We start from the raw sequence: 15,000 nt of genomic DNA, 5'->3' as shown, positions 1-15,000 counted from the left end.
ATAGATAGACTCAATAAAAAAGGTGGAGGGTTATGTTATATGTTAGGGACCACCTCAGTCCAATACAGTGTAAAATTACAACCATGCAAGAAGTGATGTGCATCAATTTAAACAGCCTAGGGAGGAAGATAACTCTAATGCTAGTGTACAGACCTCCCCACCAATCACAAATGTCCGATGAGGAGCTGTATGCCCTACTAGGACAAGAGATAAACAACAAACTCTGCATAATAAAGGGAGATTTCAATGCAGAAGTACATTGGTACACGATGACCTCCGCATCAAACGTCGAAGGAAAGAGACTTTTGGATTTTGTAAAATATGAATTCCTCCACCAAAGGGTTGACAAACCTACCAGAGGAAACAACATACTAGACATCGTCCTATCAACATAAGATAATCTAGTGTCTGATCTTTCAGTGGGTGCAAATCTAGGCAAAAGCGACTATAAGATTATTTCATTTCAAATTAATGTTCAACATAAGAAAGAGAGGAAGATATTAATGAGATTAGACTATCGTCGACAAGACCTAAAAAAGCTAAAGGAGTACATTAAAAATTTAGAGTATGACGAGAACACAGACATAGATAAACAATGGGAGACCTTTTATAAATGGCAACCCTCAGGCTCAACCGAAAAATTAAAAATACAATAATAGAAAGAGACAGATTGCACAAATAAATGAACCCACACCCAACACCAGCAAAAGCAAGCAGGCATAAATTTAGAACTCTGTAGATTGGTGGACAAATTAGTAAGAGATGCAAAGATAAATGAGGATAAGAAAGTTGCATTAGTCTGTACAGAAAATCCAAAAGAATTCTTTGCTCCTCTTAACAGTAGGAAACCAAGAAAAATAGCATCGGTACCCTAAGGGACAATAGAGGTAACCTGGTGAACTCAGACTTGGAAAAAGCAGAGTTATTGAATAAGTTTTTTACTATTGTATTAACAACTGAAGACACTACCTCAATACCGGAACCTGCTATTAAATATAAAGGAGCAGAACCACTGGACAAAATAATATTTACAGAAGAGGACATAAAAAACAAAATAGACAAACACAATAAGTTATAATCTCCTGGCCATTATGGGATTCATCCAAGAGAAATTAAAGAGATGAAAGAAGAGATAGTTCCTCGCCTATATAAACTCTACAGGAAAAGTGCTGAACAAAGAAAGGCCTCAAAAGGATGGAAACTAGGTAATGTGCCCCCAGTTTACTAAAAAGGTCCAAGGAAAGAGTCAGGAAATAATAGACCAATCTGTCTAACTTCGGTCATTTGCAAGATTTTGAGTCCATAATTGCAGATCAAATTGTGGACCACATTGATAGAAACTTGTTAAGCAGCCAACACGGTTTCAGGCAAAACAGATCATGCTTATCAAACCTATTGGAGTTTTTTCATAGCATGCTTGGTATTTACGACAGTAGTAGAGCAATAGATATTCTCTACTTAGATTTCCAAAAGGCCTTAGACAAAGCCCACACAAGAAACTGATGACCAAAGTTAGAGCTTTAGGAATTGTAGGAGAAGCAGCAGACTGGGTCGAAGACTGGCTAACTTATAGAAAACAGAGTCGTAATAAATGGTGAAGAATCAGAATGGGCGGACGTAACAAGCGGGGTTCCTCAAGGTTCTGTACTTGGCTCTCTTGTTTTTGATTTACATAAGTGACATTGATATAGGCTTAACTAGCAGGATAGCCAAATTTGCAGATGACACCAAACTAGGTGTAAATGCAGCAGACCCAGATGCAGTGGAAAGTTTAAGAAATGTTCTAATGAAAATAGGAGAGTGGTAAAAAAAATGGCAAATGCCTTCTAACGTAAATAAGAGTAAAGTGTTAAACTAGGAACAAACAACCCTACATGCTGCTTGGGAATGACATACATAGTCTAGAACAAGAGGAGGACCTTGCAGTCCTTATTACCAAGGACTTAAAATCCACAAAACAGTGCATAAAAGCTGAAAAGAAGGCACAGAAACTAGTGGGACACATAAAGAGGCAGTTCAAATACAGAAACAAGGAAACTGCTGCAGCTCTACACATCAATAGTTAGACCCCGTCTTGAATATGCAGTACAGTTTTGGTCACCAACACTAAGAAAAGCCATAAATAGATTAGAATGAGTACAAGCAAGAGCCACAAAATCAATTCCATCCATCAGGCAAATAAATATTGCGAGGACAACTGATAGAAACATTTAAAATACTGAAAGGCATAACAACAAAAATAGACAGTAACCTATTTACATTAAACGAAAACCAGACAAGAAATGATGGATGGAAATTAGAACTGAAGAGATACAACACATCCCAGTGCGGGAACTTCTTTACATACGAGATATGTGACACGTGGAATAAACTGCCACCAGAAGCTGTAAACAGCAACAGTGTGGTAGAGTTTAAAAGAAAGCTAGACAAAATCAGTAGGACACTGTGAATGCACAGCAAAACCTGCTCATCCAGATAAGTGAGCTCATGATGTCTCCTCGGGTGGACTAACAAGTCTTTGAGACATCCTAATCCTTGTAACTCCTACTAAGTAGATTTTCTTTTTAAGAATAACAAATATTATGATGAAGACTGTGGGACTTGACGTCTTGCTTCGTCCACTCCTCTTCCTTTGTCTATCGACATCCTGATTTTGTATTTGTGCTCGTCAGCAAAATGTATGAGGTCTGAGAAATTATACTGAATGGTTTCATCTCAAGTTGTGTAGCTGAGATGTGTGTACTATGTTCGTGTTAACTTCTTCACTGTAAATATGACAGGCTTTCTGTGTAAGGCGTTTCTGTATGTTCAGTGTCCAACACTAAAGTATGATTAGCAAATTGAGTAGGGAAAAGGGTAAATGATCGATACTTATAAGTATTTTCGTATTTACTGGAACAGTAAGCCTTCACTAATTAAAGTACCTCTAAGAAATGGAAAGCGTAAGCGTCTTAGTTCAATGGGAAAATGAGGTATTTACTATATATAATTTTGACATTAGTAATGGATTCATGGAAAGTCTTTCTAAGGTAGTAGGTTTGCAAAGTCTTTGCCTCGAGAAGCTGTCACTAAACTATTTACACGAATCTGCAATTTGTCTCTCGTTCCCTTTACTTCTAATTTTAAGGTTAACAACAGAATTTAAATTTCATGGTCTGGAAGAAAATTTCTCATTAAAATCACTCAATATGTCTTAAACTTCTTCCTTAGGAGAGTCTCCCTTAAAGAGATATGAGATACGTTTGCTTAGAAATTCCACAAATGACTGATAAACCTTCTGACTTGGATATACTAGGTTTCAGAAATTTTATTTGACACTCTTTGTTTCCTGACTCTTCCTCTTAGTTAAAGAAAAGGTCAATTGGAAGTCAGCTCACTTAACCTCAGAATTTTGCTGCGATACCATTTTGTTTTAGTAACAATTGGAACAACACAAAAAATGTTTCATCACTAACTCAACCAATGGAGGTAAACTTAGCAACAGAGAAATCAAATATAGGGAATAACAGGATTATTGATAGAATCATTCCTATTACTATGTTTACCGAAATGGGACTTTTCTCTTCCTTATATTACATCTAGTTTTCCTTCTGAAACCTCTATTTTCTTCAGTTACTTCTGTTTCCCTATTATCAGTGTGGAATTTGTTTAACCAAACCACTGAGCAGTTTCAGCTCTCATAGGACTGGCCCGAAGGATTGGACAAAAGGCCAGGTCTATGCCTGAGGCCAAGAACTGGGACCAAATATGTAACTCAGTATGATGCTGGATAAATTAAAATTAAATAGAAAAAAACTGCACTAAGGTAATTGCTTTCATACTATAACAAACAGATGCAATAAATACATTTACTCAGTTCCCTATACATACATACTAAAAAGGTATATTTAAATTCAGACTTAGTCAAGTAACTTTTTACAATTTTGTTTTGAAATTCATGAAACGCTCAAAGATTCTCGTGATTTTATCATACAGTTCATTAATATTCTGTTAATTAAATCACAGTTCCACAAAAAGTCAAAATTGGAACTACTGAAAATAATGCTACTGAAAAAAATGTCTTTTTTGTATTTCTAAAAGTTGACAGTCTCTGCTGGTCATACTTTGGGCACTCACATAACTTCCCTGGTTCTTTTAACCTTGTCTTTATTTACCCAAAATCCTGGTTCTTCTAATGAATCAGCATACGTGGAAGGTACTGTCTCGTTCTTTTTTCCCAGCTCCACTTTTGTCTCTGGCACTTCTATGATTCTGAATGGTCACTGTGAATTTCGTGGCTAATTTATTGTTGATGTCGCCTCTTACTTCTTCCTTCACATATGCTTCTTCATTTACAATGTTATAACCTACTGGCTTTAGTCCTCGATACTTATCTATCATGATCTGAGCTTCTTCTCGATTCTTGTCTAATTGTAATTGTTTAGGGATTTCCTGGAAAATGCCAATCCTTCCCTTCATAATGTCTTCGGAATAATAAGGCTGTATTGTCTGATTCAGCCATGCATATGGTAGTCTTGGTTCATATTCCATTAAAGCTTTTATGGGTGTTGCTTGTGTACTGGTATGATACCTGATATTTTTTTATAACTGGACTAAAGGTAAATAAGCATCCCATTCAGGATCTCGCCCTACTGCATGCCTTAATGCTTCCAGGACCTACCTGTCATTCCTTCCTACTAAGCCGTAACTAGCTGGATGGTGCGGTTGTACTGCCACCTTTTCAACGTCGAATGCATTTGTTGAACTAGTGAGTTATTGAACTCTGTGCCATAATCGGTTATTATGAGTTGTGTAGCAGAATATCTACGAATTATTTGATCAAGAGAGCAATTGAACATTCTTTAGCTTCTTTGCCTGTTATTGGTATTAGCTCTGCATATCTACGTAATGAGTGGGTCAATACATACTAGTATATTTGTATTCCCCTTCCTCGTGGTGTGAAGATTAGTGGTGAGTTCTATGGCTACTCTTTCAAATGGAGTTTGTGGAATGGGGCATTTCCCAATTGGAACTGTTGCAAGTATTGCAACTTTTCACGTAATTGGTAATATCCTTGTAAATTCCTTTCCAATGGAAGTATCCATTTACTAGTCTAAGTGTCGTATCTCTTCCTGGGTGAACCTTTATGGGATTGTCGTGCAATAATTCAGTATCATTGTTTCTTAGGCTCTTAGGTACTAGCTTTTTATACACCAAGCCTTGAAATTATCTAAACGGGCGAAGTTCATGGCACGTCCAAAATAGTATGGTGTCTATTATGTTTAATGCATCAACAGGACATCCAATTCTCTTACTCAATTCTGTTTGTCCTCGATGATCAAATTTCCTTTCATTTTTCACAAATGGTATGTTTCCTTTCAATCTTCGTCCCTTTTTTGTACACTTACGAAGTTTCGTATGGAGAGCTCTTCTGTGTAGTGCATGGTGAATACCTTCCTTATAGGTTCACCTTGCTCTGCTTCTTGACTGATTATATTTATGCTATTCCCTCGTGGGATATACCTAATACTGCGTCTGCTACCTTATTTGTGTTCCCAAGAATATACTTTAATGCTGTGATAAACCAGTGAGTTCTGCGTCCGAAAAAATCGGATTCTCGAACATTTCTACTGCAGCAGAATACCCAGTGAAGACAGGTATCTTATAACCAGATATACCTGAAGTGCTTTAAAGCATCTATTAAGACTAGAGACTCCTGGTCTGTATTAAGACTAGAGACTCCTGGTCTGTATTAAGACTAGAGACTCCTGGTCTGTATTAAGACTAGAGACTCCTGGTCTGTATTAAGACTAGAGACTCCTGGTCTGTATTAAGACTAGAGACTCCTGGTCTGTATTAAGACTAGAGACTCCTGGTCTGTATTAAGACTAGAGACTCCTGGTCTGTTACTGTGTAGGTTTTCTTCTGTGGGTTTCAGTTTTTTACTGTAATAAGCTATGGCATGGTATTTGTTATCATGCCTTTGCAAGGTCTTATACCGAGAGAACTTGCATCTGTGGCTAAAAAAATTCTTTACTAAAGTCAGGAAACCTAAGTAAGGGTGGATGCGTTACTTTTTCATCCAGTTCGTCAAATGCTTAAAGTTGCTTGGTTGTCCGCAAGAATGATATGTGTTCCTTTAATAACCCAGTTAATGGAACAGAGATGGTTGCAAATATATTTATATACTTCCAGTAAAAACCTGCTAAACCAAAGAAAGACTCCTCTTCTTTTCTACATCGAGGTGTAGGATACTCTTTAATTGACTTAATCTTCAAGTCGTTTACTTCCACACGCCTTTCACTTAGAGCCCCAAAAATATGTGACCCAGAGTGTTTTTATGGTTCAGCCGGTAGGAAGGAGTTTAAAACAGAATATGTTATGTTTATCTTATTGCAAAGAACTTTCCCATCTCCCTAAATCACTGAAAGAATTCAACATAAACGTTGTTTTTAAGTATGATAATTGTATCAGAACCATTTTGATAAAGAACAGACGTAAAGAAAGTGACGTTGGGTGTGCGTATTGTATTCCATGTGAAGGCTGCGATGAAGTGTACCTGGGACAGACTGGGAAGTCTTGTTGCACAAGGATTTCCCAGCCTCGTTATATTGTACGAACTGGTAACCAATCTAGTAGCATTTATATTCATGTGAGAGAGGAAGGCCTTGTAATAAACTGGAAGGTTACGACACCACTGTAGAAAGCTAGCGATATTTTAGAAAGACCAAAAATAGAATCATGTTTTATTGATAGAATTAATAATATACACCTCAGCCCAGGATTTTATGAAGTTGATATTATGAAAAATAAGATATTTAAAGAACCAACAGTTAAAAGATTCTTTTCCCTCGTAAGACAAGATAACAATTACTCTTCATAACAGCGGGTTGTTTGATGTCTTCCCTAATTTGTAAAATACTAGAAATTGGATAGTTGATCATTACTCTTGTTTATTTATGTATTTTTGTTTTTACCAGAAGAGTGCACCATGACAGTATTGTCATTTTTCTCCTCTCTGTTACTGTAATCAGGTCTTGAAATAAAGACGAAAGCTCAGGGTCTCCTTTCTTTCCTTTCACCTTTTCCTGCGAGAGCTTCTGACTTTTATAATATGACACAGGAACCTTGTGGTATCGGATGAATATAAATATATCATGTTGCAAATGTCATTTAATACATAATTCGTTGTATCACGGGAATAATACAGAATGGGAATTGTATCCGAGGTAGAGCGAATTGGACATTAAATGACATTTGTTGCTTTGCTGAACTTATAATATGTGTATATTTAGGCACAACTAAGTAAAGGGTTGTGTTAGACCAAAAGTTCTTAGCTTTCTCGCCTTTCAATCTTCCTCTGCAGCAGCACCTTTATTTATACATAGCATCACGTTTTATATAGTTCGTGATCAAGTTATTCATACATATATATATAATATATATATATATATATATATATATATATATATATATATATATGTGTGTGTGTGTGTGTGTGTGTGTGTGTGGGTGTGTGTATGTGTGTGTGCGTGTGTGTGTGTTTGCGTGTATGTGGAAATAAATTCTTCGATTAAAACAGGATATGTCTCAAGTATTAAAAGCCCATCAAAATACTCTGGTATAAAGCGAAGGACTATTTTTCGGTGGACTAACTTCCATCCTTGTCAAGTAATGAATGACAGAAGAAATTACATTGACGAAACATATGGTGTGAGATATGCCCTGAGGTGATGCCTGGGGTCACAACTAAGCTGACATTGGCTCTGCTAATTGTCTTAATCTGCTTCATCATTGCCTATATGGTCAGAGTCCCAGGCTCCAATTGAAAGGTTCATCCTATTACCTCTTTTTTTATCAGTGAAGATACTACCATCTGACATTTGTTTGTGTGATCTCATAAATTATCCATGTGAGGGATAATGATTTAGCTTATGTATTTTTCCTTTTCTCTGTTTTCTGTGGATTTGTAAAAAATGCTCTTTGCTTTATGTGTGGCTTTTTCTATTATGTGCGTGGGGTATTTTAGGACGATAAGTTTATTTTTTATTATTTTATGTTCTTTGTTAAGAAAATCTGTAGAGCAGAGTTTAACTGTAGTGTCATGACAGCTGTAAAAATCTTTGTATGAAAGTGAAAATGTCGCTTTCCTGAAGACAGAGAATTTGTAGTTGTTGTTAATTCAGACATCTAAAAAGAAAATTTGGTTAATACTTTCCCATTCTACTTTAAATTTTTTGCTCGGAACCAAGGAATTTAATTTTTGTAGAAAAACATCAAAATCGCCCCTCATTTTTCCAGTATGTTAAGATGTCGTCTACATAACAAAGCCAAATTATATCTGCAGGTTTCATATGGTTTATAATTACTGTTTTTAAATACTCCATACTTTATCTGATCTAGTGATTATAATATCTAGTTTGCGAAGTGAGTTTATAGCTATCATAAATCTTCTAGGCAGGGGGTGTGTGTTATTGTGACTGGTTAGGATGTTTAGAGGAATCCCCTTAAGACATATTTCGTCTTTCTTGTAATTTTTATTAGCAATGAATTTATCAGATGTTACTAGGAAGTCAAGTTTATGTTTTTTATCAGGTTTATGGGCAAATGACAAATCTAAGTTTAAGACTATGAATTGGTTATTAGTTAAAGGGCACATGGATAGGTTCATAACTTTGTTTTGTTGATCTAAATGGTTCCAAATACTATTTTCAATTAATGAGTTAAGTTTACAAACAAGCCTATTGTAATGAAATACACTATTGTGAGCAGCTGTGTCAATGCAAATGAAGGATAGGTACTTATGTGTGGGCTCTGAAGTGATGAGACAGAGGTTGTGCTGTGCCTGTCTGATGGTTTTCAATATGTGTAGATGTCTTCCTTCCTATTCTTGACCACTTCCCCAAAGAATTGAATAAAATAATGCAACTTTTAGAGCTCTGTGTCACTGATAACATTATTTCCTTTGGTGATAACTTTTACCATAAAAAAAATCTGGTTGCAGTATGGGAAGCTGGCTTAATTCTGTGTTAGCAGAAACCAATTTTATGAAATCCCTTGTTGGGATTGTGATAACTCATACTATGGATTCATAGGAAAATCTCTTTTGGAAAGATTAACTCAATAAATGCTCAGTTGGATATGGACAACATAGTTCAGCAAATTTCCATCATAAATAACACGAACCATACTGTGGATTGGAACTTATCCCGAATTTTATACAAGAGTAGCTGTTGATACAAATATCAGATGCTAGAATCTTCACTGATTAAACAATAAGAAAATAGGATCAACCTTTTTTTAATGGAGCCTGGGACTCTGACAGTATAGACAATATCTTCCTTAACGCAACAATGAAGTTGATTAAGACATTTAGCAGAACCAAAGTTGGCTTACTGGTGACCCCAGGTATCACTCAGTACAACATAAATCAAGTTGTTTTTCAAACAAACAATCCCAAGGCATCTCTTTATCATCCTCTTGCCAATCTGCACATCCCTCTCTTTGACTTTTCTGCCATCTGCCCCATCTTTACAGAATTTGAAACGCTGGTGGGAGAATTAATCCAGAAGATACCGGAGGGCACACAAAGTTAATAAATGAGGTCTCTGGGAGGATCACACATTCAGATGTTCTGCAAACCCACAGCGTCTCGTATGTGCTTGGCTACCCCTCTTCCCCCTCGTCCTTTGCATTTCCACTTAGTTGCAAGCTAGACCCTACCTGACAGCATTTGAGTGCATCTCCCTTTATTCATTAGCGCCCTTTAATAAGCGGAGACCTGCAAATCTAATTTAAGTGCTGTGGTTCCCTTCCATGTAATTTTCTAGTGCTCATTGCTTGAATGACCTCCTGATATTAGCAGTGACTAAGAGAAATTACTAGGGTACATAACGTAAGTCGGTGTTTATTTCACACCCTCCCCTTCAATGTAATAACTTTCTGTAATTCAGTCACTTCTTGCCCTTTGAGGGAATTCTGGGAAGGTAAGATTTATATTAAGCAAATCTGAAGATTTGCAGCATTACCGCGTTTGATTAGTACTTTGTGTGTCGCACGTGTTTGTAGAGCAATACCTCGTTCCAGATATCCAAAGCCTTCATCACTGCTGTTAGAGGTGGATTTCTTTATCCTTATTAGGACAAAAGTACAGGTTCTAACAAAAAATACCTTTACAAACTTACAACCCATTGGATTCCTTTTTTCTCCGGAAAAGACTTGTACATATTTAAGAAATTAGCCAAGAATGACACCGTAGTTATCACTCGCCCAGACAAAGGCAAGGATGTTGTCTTAATAAACAAATCTGATTACATTATTAAGGTTGAAAGCATTCTAAAAGACAACACTAAATTCAAACTCCTAGGTAAGCAAGACTTTGCAACCATTTTTAAAATTGAAGACCGGATCAATAGATTTTTAAAGTGTCCTAAAGATGAAAGGTCTCTTGATTTTATTAATAGGGTACACCCAAATATAAAATTCACTATGGAGTGCGAAATTGATAATAAACTACCTTTCTTAGATGTTTTAGTCTTATGACAATATAATCATTTTAACACTTCAGTTTACAGGAAGAGAACTTCTACAGGATTAGGTTCAATTTTTATATTCACTGTTTTATGGCTTTAAATTAAACTCTTTATCCACATTACTTCATCGTGCCTTCTCACTGGCATCTAGTTGGGAGTTTTTTTTTTCACGAAGAAATCAACTTTTTACGTCAATATTTTACACAATTGTCCAGTTGGAAACTAAACCCTGTTCGCGTAACTGTGCGCACGTGCAGGCGTTAATTAGTGCAAGCGTCTAGCTCGGTGTGACTCTCATCGATTCCTACAACGAAGGGCCCATCCTCTAGAGTAGTTGGACCTCCTTGCAAAAGTCTCCTTACCTACTGTGCCTAAGTTTCCATTTTATGCAAATGTACCTTTAATCGATGACAAAAATTTCTATGATGCACTGAGAAAACTCATATTTGATTATATACCAGCTATTAGATTTAATATCGTCCCAACAAATCCACTTAGCTTAAGTAATTGTTTAAATTCAAGGATAAACTTAGTGACTGTTTGATGACCTCATGTGTTGTGTACAAGTTTAATTGCCCTAGATGTAATCTGGGGACCTACGTGAGATCCATACAAAGGTTACTAAGGGTCAGAATTGATTGCCATTCTCATTTCCGACAACACGGCAATAAATGCAAACATAATATACAATACAAAGATTTTGAAATATTAGGGCGGGCGCCGAGTGGCAAACTACTGACAATTCTGGAGTTCTTGTTTATTAAACAGCTTGTTCCTCAATTGAACAACTCTTTACCTTGCGTGAGCTGTTGCCGGTCATTTCTGGTTTGTTCCTTCTGACTTTCTTCCTTCCTTTCTCTCTTCATAGTTGGTTCTACTACAACTAGTTTTTATCTTGTTATTAATAATGTAATGTCTTGTATTTGTATTTTAGCGCTTTCAATGTTAATTTTATTGTTTTCTGTCTTTATAGCTTGAAAATGAAACTTTTTTTTTTTTTTAAACGTCGCAATAAATGTATTTTAAGGACCACCTGAGATATACTACCTCCTACAACAGTCTCCTATTGTTCGAGTTACTAGTAACCTTCATATCTTATAACGTTATATATATATATACTATATATATATATATATATATATATATATATATATATATATATACATATATATATATATATATATATATATATATATATATATATATTATATATAATTATATATATATATATATATATATATATATATTATATATATATATCATCATGGCTATCACTTGATTCCAGTATGAATGCTCTGGGATGTCGTTACTGATGGGTTCTTATGTGGCTAATGAGACCAATTCTCGAGCCACACACTCTGTCACAATTGGGGCATGTGTTGTTAGGTGGGAGTGAAGGCTGTGGATAGACCTGACAAGCTTGTCGTGCAGCTCTATGATTCTCCAGATGATGCTTTCTGTTCTCTTCATAACTTTTAATTCCATCTTTCACTTTAGCTCTCCAAGCAGTTCACTCCAGTGCATTAGTCTCCCATGTTTCATGGTGAATGTCACATAGCTATAAGTTGTCTTTTAAATTATCTTTGAATCTCTTCCTTTGTTTGCCAACCTTTCGAGTCCCGTCACTTAGCTGTGAGTAAAAGAACTGCTGTCTGCCATTCTGACAACATGCCCTGCCCATCTTAACTGGCTCAACAATAGCAGTAACATTTACTTTAGTCCTTGCCTTTGCCCAGTTGGATTGAATATTCCTCCATCTATTCTAATTGATGGAGATACCTGGAGGTAATTCATCTTGAATGAGGTGCAAAACAACATCTATCAATATGGAAAATAAGGTAGGTGCAGCAACACAACCTTGTTTTACACCTGACTTAACTTTGAAAGGTTCAGTAAAGATACCATTAGCCATTACAGTCACTGACATATCATGAAGTAGCCTCAGTATCTTTATGAATTTTGGTGGGCATCCATATCTGGATAGTATCTCCCAAATCAGTTCACGCTTGACAATGTAAAAAGCTTTAGTCAAGTCAATAAATCTCATGTAAAGGGGTTTTTGTTGTTCTCGACTTTTTTCTCGAAGCTGCCTCGCCGAGAAAACCATGTCAGTTGTGCCACAAGCAGGTCTGAAACCACACTGAGACTTAGGCTGGATCTTAGCTACAGGTATTAGTCTTGTTGCAAGAATTCTTGCTAGGACCTTCCCAGCTACTGACAGTACAGACAAGAGGGTAATTCCTCTATAATTTCCACAAACTAATCAGTTCCCCTTTTTCTTATAAATTGTGTTCATAACTCCATCTATGAGGTCATTTGGAATTTCCTCATGCATCCAGGTTTTTTCAATTAGTTGGTTAATGTAAGGTTGGTCCTCCATATTTATACATTTCAGCATGAATGTTGCCGGGTCCCACAGCTTTGTTGTTCTTCATAGAGAAGATAGCCAACTCCACTTCCTTTAGTGATGGTACTACTGCAAGTGTCATATCCAATGGTAGACGAAGGACTTGTTGTAGTACATCCTCACCTATCACAGGATCTCGATTAAGTAGTTCTTTGAAATGTTCTTTCCAACGAGACAGGATTTCATTATTGTTTTTAAGGAGTTGAGTGCCACCTTGACTATGTAAGGGTGCTAACCCTTGGGAACTTGGACCAAATATAGCTTTTATTCTGCTAAAAAGGCTTATTATGTCATTTCTGTCAAAGAAGGATTGGAGCTCATTTGCTTTATCTGTCAACCCCTTGTCTTTCACTTCCCTTGTGGCATTTTGTATCTGAGCTTTTGCTGTGAGGCTTATTTTCTTCTTTGTTACAGACTTTGGGTCATTCAGATGTTCAAATAGATATTTTCTGGTCTCTTGAATAAGATCTTGGATAGCTGCATCATTCTGATCAAACCAACCTTGATTTTCGTATTTCTTCAGACCAACTGATTCTTTACATGCGCTGATTACGGAATCCTTAAATTTACTCCAGTTATCAACAATATTGGGTGGATATTCCTGTTCTAGTTTATTAGCAAGACTCCGCTGAAGTTCAAGCTTATTTGAGTTGTTCTCAAGTTAATCAACATTAACCCTGGATTCAACTTCAGTCACTTTAGTGCACGTGCTTTTCTCTTTTTAGTCAAGATCTTCATCCTAATACAACAGTAAACTAGACGGTGGTCAGTCCAGCAGTCTTCAGATCCTGTCACTGATCTTGTAAGTAATACATCCTTTCGATCACTAGATCTCACTATGATGTAATCTACAAGATGCCAATTTTTAGATCTTGGGTGTTGCCAGGTGGTTTTAAGTTTATTTTTTTGCCTAAAAAGAGTATTAGTTATTACCTGATCATATTCTACACACTTTCCAATGGTACCTCCCAGGCATCACTATCTCTTCTTACTCTGGCGTTAAATTCACCTAAAAGGATAACTTTGTCTTCATTTGGGATAGCTGTGAGAGCTGTGTCTACGACAGCATAACATAATTCTTTTCTTTGATCCTCTGCAAGAAGGGTTGGAGCGTAAGCACTGATCACTGTGGCATGTTTATTTCCCCTCAAGATTCAGTCTGAGTGTCATTAGACATTCATTTATGCCACTTGGGTGTCTGTTAAATTGAAAAGCATGCAATGTTTTACAGGAAAATCTACACCATGCTCTCTTGGTGTTTCAGGTTCGTGTCCCTTCCAGAAGAATTTGTAGCCACCACCATCTTCATGCAGTTGTCCCTCACTGGCGATATGAGTCTCAGAAAGTGCCACTATACCTAGGTTAAGTCTATGCGTTCGGGTCTGCTTCCATTTTCATCTACTTGTGTTTGTATATTCCATGTTCCAAATTTAAGTTGTACATTTGTGGTGTGGCCACCTGGATACTATTTTCCAGGCAGGCAGGTTTGAAACAGATTATGTTTAGGGCACATTTTCTAGCCCCTTCCCCATTCAGGGTAAGCAGACTGGATCCTAAAAAGGGCTGCTCAGACATGGATGCCACTGCTGAACAACTCTCCTGCTTCATCCAAAAGCTGAGCGACTGTACTAAGCATCCACCACTGACGTGCCAGTTAAACTAAGAGCTTTCAGATAACACAATCTTGCCCACAGCATCTCTTCTGATTGCTGGCAGGCTTGAAATGCCCCAATAGTCGTACTTCCCAGAGGCGCCTCTGCACATAAAGGAGACCCACGAACTTCACTGTAATGGTTGTTGTCCAGTGCCACAAATAATTGCGATGACTGTACCCCCCCCCTTACAATTGCAACCTTTCTTCTGCTATTGCAGCCATTGGATTGCAAATCAATGTCCTCTCTTCTGCCTGCCTACAATGAAGGATTTGGTTTTACCCCAAAATTTCCTTCTCTTAGGAGGACTGTCAACCAGACTAATGAGTTCCCCCTATCCATGGGTGCAGAGTAAAGTCTGCCCAGGATTATATAGATATATATATATAGATATATATCTATATATATTATATTATATATATATATATAT

This window comes from Macrobrachium nipponense, chromosome 3 (genome assembly GCF_015104395.2).
Source record: "Macrobrachium nipponense isolate FS-2020 chromosome 3, ASM1510439v2, whole genome shotgun sequence".
Classification (NCBI taxonomy): Eukaryota; Metazoa; Arthropoda; class Malacostraca; order Decapoda; family Palaemonidae; genus Macrobrachium; species Macrobrachium nipponense.
The sequence above is the reverse complement of the archived record's forward strand: the minus strand, read 5'-3'. Positions refer to the sequence as shown.